The 15,142-nt window shown below is 46.0% G+C and overlaps 1 pseudogene; it reads left to right on the top strand.

Annotated features, from left to right (window-relative positions):
- Nucleotides 1–667: 667 nt before the first annotated feature.
- On the top strand, nucleotides 668–2,577 carry LOC120848033 (annotated as a pseudogene).
- Nucleotides 2,578–15,142: the final 12,565 nt, after the last annotated feature.

Here is a 15,142-nt window from a genome sequence, read left to right on the forward strand (position 1 = left end):
GTGTGCGCGGCTCCTCTCTCCCCGCCATGAGGGAAGATAGGAAGGGTTTTTCCATCTCCGCTGCGACGACAGACAGCAACGAAACGCGTAGACCAAAATCCTCGCAAATTGTCACCCATGACGATATCGGTTCAAAAACTGGTCTCTCGATTTTCGTCTGTCGAAGTGACAGAAGGGTCATGTTTTTTGCCGGCCGTGATCTTGACGATGTCACAGCAGCTTTGGTGGACGTGACGGATGCCTGATCTGCTGCAAATCGGTCTCCAGCTCGATAGCTAACGGTGGAACGCCACGTCGACAGCGACACTCGCGCTCGCTCGTCCATTTTGCCGGGACTTGTTGCCTCAACCGCCAGGATCGCGACGTCCGACATTTTGACTTCCGGCTTCTGTCACGCTAATTGTTGCCACTTCCGGACCACTTACATCTTAATTTATGCATTAAAATTAGGAACAATTATTTTTCTGGATCACATTAATTGGCTGTCAATGTGCTCCGGAAGAAATGAAAGACTGGTAATATTTTTAGTGTACGCCGTTGGCGAGCGCACAAGGAGTTTATTTTGTTCAGTTTATAAACAATAATTTATATCTTCGAAGACAATAAGCTGGGCAGCGTCGGAACCCTGCAGGACTCGGTGATCTCCCCGTTACTCTTCAACCTCGGGATGATCGGGGTGGCCAACCGGCTAGAAAGAGTAGCGGGAGTCCGGCACACCATCTACGCCGACGACGTTACGCTATGGGCACCGGGAGGAAGCAACGGACACATCGAGACATAGCTGCAAGAAGCGGTCAACGCCATCGAGGAGCAGCTGGACGGGTCTGGACTCGTCTGCTTTCCGGCCAAGTCAGAGCTGCTGGTGATTCCACCGAAAGGAGCGGGCAGGAAAAGAAAAAAATATGGAAGTCAAGTACGAGCGTCCCAAGATCATGGTGAAGACGGCAGGACGACGAGAAATACCGGAGGTCGAGAAGATTCGAGTGCTCGGGCTGCTCATCGAGCGAAACCGAGTCAACGGTGAAACGGTGAACAAGCTCGCGGGCAAAGCGGCCGCGGCAGTGAGACTCATCAAGAGGGTGTCCAACAGAAGAGCGGGGATGAAGGAGGAGAGCCTGACCAGGCTCGTTCAATCCTTCGCAGTCAGCCACATAACGTACGTGGCCGCCTTCCACAACTGGAGGCCAAGTGAACGTAACGAGATAGACGCCACCATACGCAAGACGTATAAGGCGGCACTCGGTCTTCTCGTTAGCACGAGCACCGAAAACTTCATGGCGTTGGGAGTCCACAACACACTGGACGAAATAGCCGAGGCACAGAGAGCGGCGCAACTCGAGCGTCTCACTGAAACGAGAACCGGAAGACAGATTTTGCGGGACCTTGGCCTCGAGCCGAGGGAAGGCGAGCAGCAGACCAGCGTACCTATGCCGGATAGCATCAACAGAAAGCTCAGGGTCTGCCCGATCCCGAGGAACGTGAACCCCGAGCACAACAAGGAGCGAAGGTTGGCGAGGGCCAGGGCTCTCGTGGACCTCCACGCCAGAGAAGAAGGGGCCGTCTACGTGTGCGCGCCTCACTATGTAGTGAGCGCGGTATGCGCGCGGCCTCACTATGTAGTGAGACCGCGCGCATACTGCGCAAGGCCGAAGACATCGGACGCAAAAGTGCTGTGGCGATCAAGTGGTTTCTGGCCCACATGGGCAGTGACGTGTCGGAACGCGGGAACGCGAACCACAACGAGACGGCCAACGCGGCCGCGCGAGGACTAACCAACCGCGCAGCTGCAAACACGGCCGACTCGGAGTGTTGGTCGCGGTACAGTGCCAAGGACAAGATGACCTCCTCAACGAAATAGTGAAGGGGTACAGATTAAACAGACAGACTATGCCGCCACCTCATCCAGGACTTACCAGGAATGAGGCAGTGTTATACAGACAATTACAGACTGGGTCCCCGCTCACCCCGGTGCTAGCAAAGCACGTGTGTCCGAGTGTGTACACGAGTGACGTGTGTAGACTGTGCGCGAAGGAGAGAGCTACCGCGGCTCATATCCTTTGGGACTGTAGCGTAAATCCGCGAGAAGCCAGCGAGAAGACGACGATCCCGCCGCAGCTAGAGGCCACAACGAGTTGTTCTCTCTCTCTCTCTCTTCGATAGTGACGTAAAATAAAAAAAAAATATTATCCGTTCTTTCTCTTCTTCTAGACCACCACGGACAGCCAATTAACAAGATTTCGATATTTTTTTTAAGTTTAAGTAATAGCTTTCAATTCCGGAGAGGTGGATTACGAAAAATTAATAAAATAGAAAGGTTGATAAAGAGAAAGAAAGAAAAAAAAAACGATGAAGTAAGATAACTCAAACTTTTAGTTTGTGTTACTTCTGTTTCTTGACAAGCTACACGCACGCTTCGGACAGGTGACATAATGTTTTAATATTGGTTTTCTACCGATCCCCCAATACATGCCACCAGGTACTGATCCCAAGAAAGGCATGTGCATTTTATTTACCCATTATTACGACTTAGTCGACGAAATGATTGCGCAAGAAGATAACCAAAAACGGAAGAAATAGAGGCGAAGATTATTGCACGCAATTTAAGCGCAAGAAGCATCTAGTCATTGGCGATAATTTATTAGGGGAACAATTAAGCCACAACAGCAGTACAGATATTTTTCTTGATGAATCGACATCATCCTGGGCAAGTTCAATCATTAAAGACTGCGCGCCTCAAAATAATTTAATTTATTTTGCATCTTGAATGACTGGCTTCGTGGTGTTTAATATCTCAAATGACTAAGCGACACGGCGATCCTTAAAGAGGGGCGAAATCAAGTAGAACTATTGTGGTAAGGCGATAAGTGTTCGATGGAAAAATTTGTAATCACATTCCGAGTGCAAATATTAATCGAGAGAAATTATGCCATATTTTGAGCCCTGCAGAGCTGTGTAACTTTCAGATCAATTCCGCCCAATCTATATCTAGCCTGAGTTGGGACTCGAATAAAAATATCCAGTTTGGACAAACCTCTGCTTGATCTGTTCATTGATTGCCGTTGTCAGTCATTTTTTCAAAGCGGACCCGCAAGATGAAGGGGACGCGACGCGATGCAGTTAATGTAAATAAGTAGACAATTGCAGCATCCCTGCCATCATTTCAACGCGGTTCGGCAATCCCATTTACGGCGCGCAAATGAGTATTTATGAGTATGACTCGAGGAGACTGTTCGTGTTATATGAGCATTTTGCGCTTTTACGAAGCAAAAAAACCATGGCAATAACAAAAAAAAAAAAAAAAGTATATGTCTGTTTTCTTATGTACTTTGCTCGTCCGACTTTCTGCTCTGTACTTACAATGGAAAGAGAGATCTCGCCGCTAGCATGATGTACGGAGCGTGCGAGTCGGCCCGAATGTACATAGGAACAGCCCCATCATACCCTGAGCCGCCCGGTGGAATAGAGAGGCCTTGTGGGATTTTCTGAGGTGGTTTAACGAATCACTTGGGCAACCTCAACAGTCACTTCTCAGCGTGAGTAGAGAAGGCAAGCTCTACGGGTTTTTATGAAAAGGGCACTAAACTGGATTTTTATAACTTTTTTTTTTGTGTCGTGAGCTCAACCGCTAACGCTATGCATCCCAGAAAACGCATGACAGCAATCCTGCGCGGCCTTTTTCCTGTTAAAAAGGCGACGAAATATCGCTCCACGCTCTTTATCTAAAGAGATGCATGTCGCGATGCATGGTCGGGTTTTTATGTGAGAAATTGTGAAATCTTATTATACTTGCGAGTTTTCTAGGTTGCATAGAGTAAACGGGTGTGTCGAGATGTTAGAATACTTTTAATGGGAAACAAAACCACCAATAATAGGATTTTTTTATTATTTTTAGACTGCTTACACGCTGAGAAATTTTGCTTTTAAAATTACCAGCATTATATTTTGAAGGAGTTCGCCAGATCTAAAAGTGTCGCTGTAACACTTTTACTGTGTTAACCCTGGGACAAGCTGATTTACAGTCCTTGGAGTATAAACGGTTTTAATGCGTATTGTGTTTTAGCTGCGAAGAGGACTTAAAACTCGTTTTTAGTGCCCCTTCAAATCTTCGTGGCGCCTAGAAAGGTCTTCACGCGTCTTAAGGCCCTGTCACACTGAGGCAACAGTCGGACAACACTATCCGGCAATACGAGGAAATCGTGTTGCCGGCGACCCTGTCACATCGCGGCAGCAACAACAGTCGGGCAACATTTTGGTGCCGCCCAGCAACAGCGTTGTCCGATTTGTTGTCCGACTGCCCTGTCACACCGCGCTGACAGCGGGGACAACAGAGGGAAAAGTCCGCCATCTTTATTGTTTGCCTTCGTTCGTGTGCGGCGTGGCGTCGCTGGAAATGTGACTCTATAAAGTGCTAGTGCGTTCGGAAGGCCGGAAATTACCACGGGACGACATCAACCAGTGACTGTGATTAGAAAACTTGACACGGGGAGTGCTTTCTACCCTTTATTTTATCAAAATGTTCTTCATTCGCTGACAAGGCAGATAGCCCTAACCGAGGAAAGTGAGATCGCTGATATATGGTCGGGACTTACGCCACCCGGGATGAAGTGTTTCTGGCCGGTTCTTTCTTTCATGCAATTCCAATTTCTACCGTAAAATTGAGTAAGCACCGGCAGTGCCCCAAAGCGTGTTTTGAAACGTGGTGTTCAGCTGAACTGACAGCGTTTCAAAACTTCGACACCGATACGATCGGCCTTCATAACAGTCGGTGGAATAAAATTTTTCAACGCTGTTTCTTTGCCTACCGCCTGCTTTGTGATCGCTTCATTCTCCCAAACGTCCTGGGGATTTTTTAATCAATTCAGGTGTCTGGTAGCGGCTGTTTCCAAGTTCCAAGCGTCAACAATTACGATCAGAGTGGTCGTTTTATTGCTTAGGTCGTTTAATCTTCGCTTTCCTGGAGTATTTTTATTTTCCCTTGTCAGCGGGTGAGTAGGCGTGCCATTTTATTTCGATAGCAGTAATGTGATCAGGGGGGCTATGGTGCACGTTTTGGACTCCCAGGAGACTAGGGAGGAGCAGTGACGTCAACGACACAGCATCAACATCCAATCTGCATTTGCTGCGTTGTTGACGTCACTTCCTTCTCCCTAGTCTCCTGGGAGTCTAAAACCTGCAACATAGCCCCCTGGTCTCTTGGCGGCTCATAACTTCAATACCAGTCTGAACGTTCACGACCCTAGCTGCGACTATTTCGACAATCGTTTTCGGTAAGTACGCAGTAAAAAACATTAATACAAATATTTTAGTTGCGTGCCAGCCTTAATTATTGTTGAATAACGTTTTCCAAGCATTTATCAGAGTAATTTGTTATTGACAGGGAACTAGCTCTGCCGTCGAAGCTATTTGTGTTGTCGTGTTGCCGGCCCGAAATTCACTCAGCCAGCGATCAGGGTAACACACATTGTCCAACACATGTTGCTGCTGCTTTTGTTGCCAAAAGCTGTCATACCGAGGAAACATTTTCGTTGTCGTCCATGTTGTGCTGCTGTTCTTTATTTTTCTTTATTCAATGATTACCCCGCAGTGCCCGAGGGCGTTACAGCAGGGGGGGTTACAAGGATGAAAAGAACACGTCTTCATTGAAACAGCACACTTGCTCTTCAGACAGCCGATTCCACTGTGCAATTGTTCGTACAAAAAAGGAGTTTGCAAACATGCATGTCCTAGCGCGGTACTCTCTAATTTTAAGACTATGATCATTACGACTAGAAACATAATAGGGTTCTTTTAAGTAAGTCTCGCTATTTATTCCCGTTTTATTTTTAACTATTGAGTATAAAAATTTTAGTCGCAGTTTTTCCCGACGTACGGAAAGTGGTTCCCAGTTTAACATTTTTTTCATTTCTGTACAACTTTCTTTCCTCCCGTATCGTCCAAGAACAAACCTAGCCGCCCTGTTTTGTATTTTCTCCAGCTTATCTATCAACGTTTTTTGGGCTGGATCCCAGACAGCACATGCATACTCTAAAATGGGTCTAACACATGTTAAATAAGCAGTTGTCTTTAAGTTAGGTTGTGAGCATTTTAAGTTACGTTGGATAAAATTCATTGCCCTGCCAGCTTTTAAGACTACTTCCTCTATGTGGGCATTCCATGAACAGTCAGATGACAATATGACACCCAAGTATTTGTAAGTAAGTTCCTTGGTTATAGGGTTATTATTTATAAAATACTGAGATTCAATTTGTTTCCTTTTCTTTGTAAAACAAAGGTTAACACACTTTTTGTGATTTAAATTCATTTTCCACGTAGAGCACCAACTTTGAATACGATCAAGGTCTGCTTGCAACTGGGCGACATCATCTGAACTCTTAATCTTTCTATACACTACACAATCATCAGCAAAAAGTCGAATACAAGAGGAAATTCCAACAGAAATATCATTAATATAAATTAAAAACAAAAGTGGACCCAGGACAGAGCCCTGTGGAACTCCTGATGTTACATCAACGTAATCAGATTTCTTGCCATTCAGTACTACACATTGACGACGCTGGAACAAGTAATTTTCTATCCATCTAAGCACAGCCGAGTCTAGATTTAACATTCTTAGTTTGTTGAGAAGAAGTGAGTGTGAGACCGTTTCAAACGCTTTTCTAAAATCCAAGAATATACAATCTATTTGCCCTCCCTCATCGACATCAGATGCAAGGTCATGATAAAATTCAACAAGTTGCGTAGTACATGAAAACCCCTTACGAAAACCATGTTGTTCATTAATCAGCAAGTTGTTTCCTATCATATGACCGATTACCTCTGAATATAAAATATGTTCGATGACTTTGCATGAGACGGAAGTTAATAAAATGGGCCTATAATTTACGACGTCTTTTTTTGGCCCCCCCTTATGGATAGGGACGACATGAGCTACCTTCCAGTCATCTGGCAAAAGTCCTGTGTCCAGTGACTTGGAAAAAATTAAATAAAGGTAAACCGAAATTGGGTAAGCACATCGCTTTAGTACACGCGGAGAAATGCCATCCGGTCCAGTTGCTTTTGTTTCATCTATGTTCTTTAACGCCTTCTCAATACCACTCATGCCAAGCTCAACTGGCTGCATTAATTCCACCGTACTAACAGTGGATGGATTAACATAGTTGTGTTTGGGCAAAAAGACAGACCGAAAGTAATTATTGAAGCACGTTGCTTTTTCTGTATCATCCGAAACTGTCTGTTGATTATATGTAATTTCACTTATTCCTACTGCATCCGATCCACATCCCTTTAAATACTTCCAGAAAAGCTTGGGGTTGGTTTTTAATCTGTCATTGAGTGTATTAAGATATTGTTCCTTAGCACCCTTTATGCTCCTTTTATATTCACGCGTTAGCTCAGCCAGTTTTTCAAGGTGATTACTACTTTTGGTCTTCTTATATCTATCAAATGCTCTCCTTCGCTTTTTAATTATCCTAAGAGTACTTGAAGTTACCCATGGTTTTCTTCGTTTTTTTAGCTTTCTAGAATCTATGCAGGGAACATATTTATCCGTTAATTGAAGCAACATTTTCTTGAAAACATCCCATAAATTATGGACATCATATTCCTCAGAAAGACACTCAAATACGGGAAGGCGGTCAAGAAGCTCTTCAGAAAACCCAGAGTAATTGCCCTTCTCAAAGAAAAAGACTTTCCTCGATTCGCATGAATTTACTCGTTTGATTTCAGTTTGGATATTTGCCACAACAGCGTGATGGTCACTGATACCAGGGATAATATTAACGGTGTTAATAAGATAGGGAGAGCTACAAAACAAGAGGTCTAAAATGTGATTATTCCTTGTTGGTTCACTCACATACTGCTGAAGCCCAAACGTATCCACAATGTTTTTCATTTCAAGATTATTTCGGCTACCAATCGTGCATACACAAGTGCCATCCCTCCACTCTAAGTCAGGCAAATTAAAGTCTCCCGCAAGGAGAATAATTTGGTTTGAGGCCTCAGAAAGAATGTCGTATAGCGATCGGATTATACTAAGATCCGAATTCGGTGGTCGGTAATACGATCCAAGAACATAGGAACAGCTACCAGGTAACGTGACTGTACACCAGATTGATTCAATAGCGTCATGACCAAGTTCGAGTGGGGATGATCTCAGCGATGAATGAACCAACAAGAAAACGCCCCCGCCGAGGCGTGACCTATCTTTTCGATAAGAAACAAACCCTTTCGGAAAGACTTCGCTATCACTTATGGAAGCGTCTAGCCATAATTCGGTTCCGAACAATATATCAGCCTTTACTGAGTCGATTAAGCCTGCCAATTCGTCAACTTTATTTACGATGCTTCTACAGTTTATTACAACAGCAACTAGGTCACGATGAACGCGCTTTTCTTTTTTTCCTTTTTTCGTGGGGCGTCAGTCTTTTTTGACAGGAACAACTTGTTCTAATTCCGTATCCCATGTAAACACTTTATCATTTACGATGAGCTTATCAAAGTTTAGCTTTACACGGTTGCCACTATCCGCTTTTTTTGTTTTAGCATATTCCCAAAGTTTCTTTCGAATTTCACGGGTTTTCGGAGAGTAATCTTGGTCTACACTGTAGTTTGATCCCTTGAACTTTTTGGCGTTAGACAGAATATCCTGTTTTTCCTTGTAGGAGGCAAAATTAACGATGATTGGTCGTTTAAAGTTCTCATTATAGCGACCTACACGGTGCGCCCTTTGCACCGTTTTTAGGTCCACACCGAGCTTGTCTTTACAGATACTTTTAATGAGATTTTCAGATTCATTCCATGTTTCTTTGTTATTCGTGTCATCCACACCATAGAAAACAAGGTTTTGCCTACGACTTCTGTTTTCTAGATCAACATTCCTGTTTTCCAATTCGTTAATTTGTCTTGCCAAAAGCTCAATTAGCTTTGCTTGTTCTGTTACTAATTGATTAACGACCCCGATTTTCCCCTCCGTACCAACAAGCTTCTTATTTATTTCCTCGATCATGTTTTCATGCTTCTTAAACCTACTGTCGATAGCGTCCAGCTTACTCATAATGGAAGCCTGACCGCTCTGCAAACTTTTAAGAAGGTCAATTTCTACTGCGTCAAGGGGGCCAGGGTTAAGTTCTGCATCCCCGGAAAGTAGCAACAAGAGAAACAGGTAAAGTACTCGATGTGCAAAGAGGCGAAAATATTTGCGAGATATACGCAGTCTCAATCGTCTGCCACAGAAGGTATCAGCACTTGACGTGGGAGGAGCCGGCAACGCAAACAGGGACTTTCGAACACAGATAGGACTGTAAGGACTAACCTGCGTGAACAACAGTAGTGTCAGCTGCATGTCGCCAAGCGTGCCGGCTCCAAATCCCACGCAGTCAAAGTGCCGTGCGCCTATATAGCCATCGACGAAGACACGTGGTGTCCCTTGCTCGAAGAAGATTGGCAAATCCAGTACGACGATCGACTTATCGAAGGAGCCGTCGCAGTCGGTGATGACTGGCAGATCCTCTTCAGCGATGCCCGGCGGCACGTGCAGTCCGGTGATAACCGTCGTAGAAGGTTCGGGTACGTACGGAAAAGCATCCCCTTTAGTGACCGCGCCGAGCGGAGCAGTTGCTCTGAGGGACGTAAGAACCTGCGTGAACAACAGTAGTGTCAGCTGCATGTCGCCAAGCGTGCCGGCTCCAAATCCCACGCAGTCAAAGTGCCGTGCGCCTATATAAGTGCCGCGATGTGACAGGTTGGTCGGACAATACAGGGAGCGAGCAACAAGTTGCCCGACTGTCGGACAATATGTTGTGTTGTTGTTGCCGTCGTGTTGCCTCAGTGGGACAGGGCCTTTAGAGAGGAGGGTGAGCACTTGCGGCGGTTGCCGTGGTCACGGCAGGCGTGATCAATATTTGGAGAAGCTTTCGCGTGTACGGGTAGGACTAGTGATCGCACTTGTCGAACGCTTTAATGGTTGTTGCCGGGACAGTGTTGTTGTCTCGCCAGCTATATTTCCTAAGATTCCTGCTGCGCCGCTTGATATATATTGAAAATTTCGATTAATAATTATTAAATGCGATTACATATATAGCTTAACTAGTAATTGTGATCTAGTATGCCTTTTCTGTGCTTTCTCTGCTTGTGCATTGCCTGCTATGGGCTACGTATGCATTATGTCGCCTTGACCCACGGGCAATGGTTTTTTGTTAGGCTCAAGCGTAACTCTTTTCACGTAAAATCCGGCCCTTAACAAGATTTGTCAACTTAACAATGCCTAAGACCGCCACAGGCGGAATGAGCGTCTTTCAACTGTCGAGTCTACAAAGCGTTGGAGCGATTAACCGGATCCTGATTCCGCTATCGTGCGTGTTTCATTGTGTATTATTTGATATGCATGTGACAATTACATGTGGCGCTTAACAGCTTTGAGATGTGCGGCCCTCAAAAGAAATATCTATATAATGCTGCAGAATCACCAGCACTTGATTTTAGGGCAAGTACTACCAGCACCTTAAAGGGGTACTAAGATGAAAATCAAAATATACGTGAACTTTTTCCGAAATGTGTGAAATATGACTTATGATATCTGTAAATGACAATCGCACTTCCGTGTTTTAAGCGGATGGCTATATTTTTTGTTATAAGCGTCCGATTTTAGCGAGCGCTTTAAAATGGGCCATGGAGGCGTGCGATTGCGATGGAAATTCTGGCGCAATCGTGACGTCAGGTTCCTCAGCACAGCTAAATGCTGGCGTTATTAAGAGCGCCGCGACGCGGTGGCTGATGAGTGTTACAATCTCGCGTTTTGGAGCAGTGGAGCGCTGCACAGCTGCACGACGACCATCGTGACGTATTCATTTCACGTTTTGCCATAATATATGAACACGAGAAAGCGAGGATTTCGACTACCAAGAGGACTCGGAAGATGTCAGTGAAGGCGAGTATAGCCACTCTCGCACTTGGTGACGGATAGGCGATTTGGGCTAAAACCGCACGAACTATCGGACAGACAGACCGTCCGCCCGAAAAAATCCGAAGGGGTTTGGGGTCGCCATTAAATGCGTCGCATTTAATAATGATTGGCCAGCTTGGCGGTATGAGCTATTAGGTGTTTTATTAACAGCATGCTCACTTACAAGTTTGCTTCGGTTCTCGTGCTGTTCGCTAAGCACTTCTGCTTTACATTTCCCCAAAAAAAGAAGAAGAAAAAAGAAATCATAGTTTGCACAATTATTAGTAGCAGCCGAATATTCTTGGTAGGTATAGACCCAAACTTCTGAGGATAATGGGTCGCCTTTAATAGTCCTGGTCGCGAAAATGGTCACGGTACAGGCGATCATTTTTCACCGGTGTCCGAGAGACGAAGGACACGCGCGACGGATCCCCACACTTCGGAGTTTCCCGTTGTTCGGAAACCCGTGGGTCGGCGTTTCTTAGTTCAGCACGTTGTTGCCGCAGCCCTTTGCGGCAACATCCCTCTGCATTTCACGTGCATCCTGCGCGCAAACGTGATGAATATACACGAAAACAACTCAGCGGTAAGAAAACGATCGTGTGCCGCGTGAAGCAGCGCCATTGCGTCATTGCGTTCACGGCGGTGTCCAGGGCCTCACACAGATCCGCGCGCACGCGAAGGCTTCTCCGGGCGTCCGGCTCGCTCCCCAGCAGTACGTGCGTAATCGCGCTAACTCCGGCGCTCGCCGCGAGGTGGTGACGTCCTCCTAGTCATCACAGAGCGAGGAGCCGTCGGAGTCGCAGGCATGGCGGGTGGGTGGTGCGGGCTTCATCTCGCGTTCATTCATTCATTCATTCATTCATTCACTCTTTATTTTCAGATTGTTATTTCAAATATACAAAATTTGTCTGGACCAATAGCCTTTGTGGCTAGTCCGGGGTCGAATCGTAAAATACACTTTAAAAGCGGCAGTACAACACACAATACACGAAACAGAAAGATCACATTCTACAAAATATTTAACTCAAGTGCTTTTTGTAGTTAACAAAAATGTTCTCAACAAAGGCAAAAAGTTATATTTAGCTTAATATCTATGGGTATTTCATTCCATATTAAAGCACCATTAAATTTGATCAGCCCTTGTCCACATGCATGTGACAGGGATGGCCAAGCTGCGGCTCTTCGCGTGTTAAAGTGCGGCTCGCGGCTCCCTTCCCTACACCCCCCCCCCCCCCCCCCCGACCCACACACACACTCTCTCTCGCCTCCTTCCGGGTCACAGGAGCACTCCCCCAAAAAGAGAAATGGGACGAGTTTTAAAACGAGACAAGTTGCGGTTTGGTAGTCTCGTGTTACATTACGTACAGTTGGACTGCTTTTGACTCGGATATTTTGAAAGCAGTTCGAGTTTCGTTTATTGCTCGGGACAAAATTGCTGAGAAAGATGCTCGATCTGAAGGGGTCCTCACGCACTCACCGCCTTCACGCACTCATGGCCCTCACCACCTCATGCACTCACCGCCCTCACGGCCCTCACGGCCCTCACGCCTCTCATGCCACTCACTGCCCTCACGCACTCATGGCCCTCACACCCCTCACGCACTCACCGCCCTCACACCACTCACGCACTCATGGCCCTCACGCCACTCGCCGCCCTCACGCCCCTCACGCACTCATGGCACTCATACTCCTTACCGCCCTCACCGCCCTCATGGCCCTCACGGCCCTCACGGCCCTCACGGCCCTCACGGCCCTCACGGCCCTCACCGCCCTCACAGCCCTCACGGCCCTCACCGCCCTCACAGCCCTCACGGCCCTCACTCACCCTCACACTCATGAATTTTCCTGGTTCAGAAACTCACTCACCCTCACCTCACCTGTGAAGATGAGGGTGAGTGAGGGTGAGTGAGGGCCCTCATGAGTGAGGTTTGCCGAGGTATGCTTGGGGGTCGGTAGACTACTTCGACAATTACGCCACGATCAAGTTTTATAAAAAGGGCTTCAATAGCAACGTCACTAATAGAGGCAGGGAGTAGAACGTGAAAGGCAAGATTCTCTTTTACAAAAACGCAACGCCTTCGCCTCTTGAACGTGCATGTCTTGGAAGAGAGTACAAATTGTAGCCATGCATAATAACAGTTTCATTTTGTAACCCAGTTTCACTTATTGCAATTACATCAAAACGAGTAACGTGCGGGAAAATAAGCGCAGTAAAAAAATACAAATTTTCCCGAAGACCACGGAAATTACAATAAAAAACTGAGACCTTATCATGCTCTAGCAATTGATCTAGATGTTAAAGAGTACAAGACATGATCTATGTGAGAACACAATTACTTTCATAGCATCGAAACGTTACACCACCTTCATCTAATCCCCCTCAAAAGTGATGTGCAAGACAGGCGCGTTCTCTGACTTCATTAGGATCTCGTTTTGTGGCACCCAAGCATACTTCCAGTTCTTCTCCCTCCTATCCTGGCGAGCTGTGTTTAGTAGTATCTTGTTTTCAATGCAGAGATTTTCATTTAAGTATAATGGACCATTAGCATCAAATTCAAGGTGACTTGTGTCCATTCTCGTCTTCTTAGCCGCTGTGCGGTGCATGTCCCGCACCGCACGAGTGATGAACTTTAGCACAATGTTAGTTTTAGCTTTCTCCTTGGATTGCACCAGGTTCACAACGCCAATGACTCCTGCAGATACATGTGTCCCATGGAAGACAGCTATTAGTTTAACAGCCTTTGTCAGATTTTCGTTTGGGACAACAGGAAGCCCTTTGACTTCTACATATATGTTTTCTCTGTATTACTTGAGACTATTTCCCTTTTTGCTTCGCTTAAATATTTTGTGAGCTGTTAGTTTCCTTTGAGTTGTTCAGAACTTTTTTTTTCCACTTCCGCTGACTCTTGGCGAAAGACCGCTACATCTTTCTTGGCTTGCTCAACATCCGCGTTCAAGGACGTGATGGATTCTCGTATACCGACAAGCTCGGTATGGATCTCAGCGTTTGAAATCGACACCTTTGCAACATCGTTTCTTATGTCCATCGCGAATTCGTCCAACCTACTTACCAAATCGGTTAGGACTGTAACCACTTCCTTATTGCTATTGGGTTGCCATGCTTCAATAGCCTTAAAGGAGCTGTACAACAATTTCGGCGCTTTGCCTAAATATTTTGGGAGTTGGTGTCTCGACATATCTGAAGTAAAGAAAAAAAAACGCTTTTGCCTGCATGTATTAGTTTTTTATTTTAAAAATTGGCCAAGATTGAGGTTTTCGGAACCTCTCAGCTCCTTCACCATCTTCCGAGTCACGTGCGCGATGACGTGAAAGGGGGACCCGCTGGATTCCGGTGAAGCTCTCTCTCTGGAGGCATCAGCGAGCAGCGAGCAGCGACCCGCTCGCGACCACGTGACCACGTGCTTACGCAGCGCGATCAACATGGCGAAAGGAGGAAAGTGTCGTCCGGGTCCGGCCATCCCTGTCCGGCTCTGTCCCCGTCCCCCTCCGGCTTCTGGCGGCTGTTCGCGGTAGCAGAGAGAGCTGACGATTTTGTTGACCTCGGATAGATGGCGCCACTAAAACTCCGTATAATAAAAGTTTTGTCGAGGATACCAGGTTTTGGACACATTTATATTTTTGTTGGAACGACAAGATTTATAGAAAAATTACCTTTAATCCGAGCAGGTATTTGCACAACTTTCAATATTTTTACAACTCCCTCATTGACGTCACGCCGCGTCGTTCTCATGGCCGCCGCTCGCAGCTGCAGATAGGGAAAGATTCACACTTTTGCTTCGAGAATACGCGGCGGAATCCCAACATTTCGAAAAAAGAAGATGCGTTTTCTGCCTTTTGTGACAATATAAACAATGTAAAAAGTAGATAATTCAAATTATTTCAACGTCAAAATCGTTGCACAGCTCCTTTAACAACACCAGCCGGGGCCTCCTAACCCCCCCCCCCCCCCCCCCCCTTCCCCCCTTCCCCCTTATTACTCAAACGAATTTCAGCCCGCGGTTACAACACTTGCCTTGGCCACCACTACAATACCTATTCAAGGCAAACACAGGGTAACAAAGACACCTTCGGCAGCAACAGCGACAGCAAAATGCTATATTTAAGGACTTAGTAAAATAAACCACCAACCTGTAAATTGCAAAGACGATTATTTTGAGTCCGTATGCTGTCGCCGTGTCG

Source organism: Ixodes scapularis, unplaced genomic scaffold (genome assembly GCF_016920785.2).
Source record: "Ixodes scapularis isolate PalLabHiFi unplaced genomic scaffold, ASM1692078v2 PGA_scaffold1__304_contigs__length_218370807, whole genome shotgun sequence".
In the NCBI taxonomy this organism is placed as follows: Eukaryota; Metazoa; Arthropoda; class Arachnida; order Ixodida; family Ixodidae; genus Ixodes; species Ixodes scapularis.